This window comes from Petaurus breviceps, unplaced genomic scaffold (assembly GCF_028583685.1).
Source record: "Petaurus breviceps papuanus isolate PSGF00001 unplaced genomic scaffold, PetGlider_PUasm1.0 520, whole genome shotgun sequence".
Classification (NCBI taxonomy): Eukaryota; Metazoa; Chordata; class Mammalia; order Diprotodontia; family Petauridae; genus Petaurus; species Petaurus breviceps.
In genome coordinates, this window is record NW_027186354.1 from 730,743 (window position 1) to 733,586 (window position 2,844).

Consider the following 2,844-nt stretch of genomic DNA (forward strand, 5'->3'; position numbering starts at 1 on the left):
TGTGTGTGTGTGTGAGAGAGAGAGAGAGAGAGAGGGAGAGAGAGGGACAGGAGAGAGAGAGAGAGAGAGAGACAGGACAGAGAGAGAGACAGGACAGAGAGAGAGAAAATAAGTCATTTGAGGGACTTAGGAACTCTGCTCAACACAATGTCCAACCACAATTCCAGAGGACTCATAATGAAACATCTACCCACCTCCAGACAGAAAGCTGATAGATTCAAAGTGCAAATTAAAGCCCCCCCCTTTCTTGACATAGGTAATGTGGAAATTTCTTTTTCCAGACTATGTATGCAATGAATTTCATTTCTCTTGATTTCTCAATGAGGGAGCAGGGAAGAGAGGGAGGAGAGAATTCAGAACTGAAGATAAAAGTTAAATTACAAAAAAAAATCAATTTCAAGGACATCAAATGCTAATACCTGAGGAGAGATTGAGAAAGTCCTCTAACAGAAGGTGGTACCCCCACTGTGGCAAAGGAAACCAGGGATTCTTCAAAATGAAAGTGAGTTAGAAATCAACAGGGTGACCTAGCCACCAAAACGGCTGATGTCATCTTAGAGAGCAGAACAGGGAAGGTGATAATCAAGAAGCATTTATTAAACAGAAGGCATTGTGCTAAGCACTGAGGATGTAAACACAAAAATTTAAACTTCACTTGCTCTCAAGGAGTTTACATATTATTATATGTTCACAGATAAATAAAACACATACAAAATGTTTGTATAGGATGTAGACAAGTACACAGTAGTGGTGAAGGTGAACATTCACAATTGGGAGAATTAAGAAAGACTCTTTAAAGGAGGTGACACGAGCCTTGAGAGCTGGGTAAGAGGGGCAGCTAGGTAGAACAGGGGGATAGAGTGCTGGCCCTGGAGTCAGGACGACCTGAATTCAAATCCAGCCTCAGACACTTACTAGCTGTATGACCCTGGGCAGATCACTTAACCTTGATTGCCTCCCCCCTCCCCAAAAAAGAAAGAAAGAAAGAAGCTGGATAAGGGTTACAAAAGGTGGATATAAGACGGGAGAACATTCCAGATGTGGGGACAGCCTGTACAAAGGCAAAGAGATGGGAGAGGAAATCTCATGTACAGGAAAGATGGAGTTGGTCAGTTTGGTTGGGTCATGTTGGGGTGGGGTAGTAGTGAATGGTAAATGTATAATCAGATTTTCAATTGGACAGAACTCACTACTTCCCAAGACAGACCATCCCTCTAGTACACTAGGAAAAACAGACAAATCAACTAGGTTCTTTCTCCTTTTCATTCCTCCATTAGCCATGGCCAACATTCCAAAGACACCAATGAAACAGTGCTGTGTTGTGGCCCATAGATTCAGCTTGTTCTCTTTGGCCCCAGAGGATGAAATTTGGGATGGCAGGTGGAGTTGGCAGGGAAAGAAAAGCTCCCTAACAATAAGAACTGAGTGCAATAGTCAGCTCTAAGAGGGAGTGAGTTCCCATTCCCTGAAGGGATTCAAGCAGAGGCATGTTCTAAGGGAGATTCTTGCTGTGTATGGACTGTACCAGATGGCATCTGAGTTCTACCCTGAAATCCTGGGATTCTGTGAAAAATATTAAGTGACTCAAGAGCACAGTTCAAAGGGCCCTGCAAGCCTCGGACTAAGGAAGAGCTAGGGTTCAAGTTTTCCCTCTGACACATCCTGGCTCTGTCCATAGTTAAGTCACTTAATTTCTCAGTGCCTCCTGAAACTCTCTAGGATTATAATTTGAATAGAAATTGCTAAAATGCATCAGGGGAGGATATTTCCACACAGGCAGTTGCCCACACTGTGCTAGAGTTCAGAGAAGAGGGAGCTAATTGAAAGCTAGGGGTTCAAGGAAGACTTCCTGGATGAGGCAGGACTTTGAAGATGGGTAGGATTTGGTCTCATTTGAATGAGTTTTGGTTGGGTAGAGACTTATGATTGTGTGCATGAGTGATTCTGGATTCTGACATACAGTCAGAGGTAGAAACAAGCATGAGGAAATAGGGTTGACTGGGGCAAAGGGTACTTGTTTATTCTTTGTTGTTTTGTCCTTCATTCTCAAAGAAGACCATGACATCAGGAAGATGATGCCATGACTTGCAAGTGAATTGGATTTAAGTGAGGGAGGGCTTCAAAAGGTCATCAGCCCCACTTTCTCCTCCGGAGCCATCTGGGTCCAGTGGCCAGATCAGAATGACTGGAGATGACTCCCGAGGGTACTTGAGGGGACATGTAAATTGAGGTCAAATCATGAAAGGCCTTAAATGCCAGGCTAAAGAGTTTGGATTGATAGTATAGCAGAAAGGACACTCGCTGGATTTGAAGTCAATTGGCTTGACAATTATCTCGGCCCTACCACTTAATAGCAAGTCACTTGAGCTGTAGTTTCCTCATCAGTAAAATGACAAGATCATCCTCAAGGCTACTTCCAGACCTAATATTTGTGATTCTGTGGGGGAGTTATTGAAAGCTCCTCAGTAGATGAAGGAAAATGACCAGAACTGTATTTTAAGAAGATTAATTTGGCTGATGGTAGAGTGAAGAATGGATTGGAAATGGGAGAGACTAGAGAAAGGGATATTAATCAGGAGACACTTGCAATAGTCCAGGCAAGAGGTCATGAAGTACCAGCCTAGTGTGGTCTCAATGGGATGGATGGACCAGGGATATGCTAGTAACTTGTCTAAGCACTAATTCTCTGGGAGAAAAAAAAATGGAATTATAATGCACTTAAGTTTAATCTTCATTATTAATATTTTGTCTATCATTTTCTTAAGTCTAAAAAAATCAACAAAAAAAGAAATCAAACCCTGATTTGTAGCTTCTGCTACAAATTCTGAGGTATAAATGTGAATA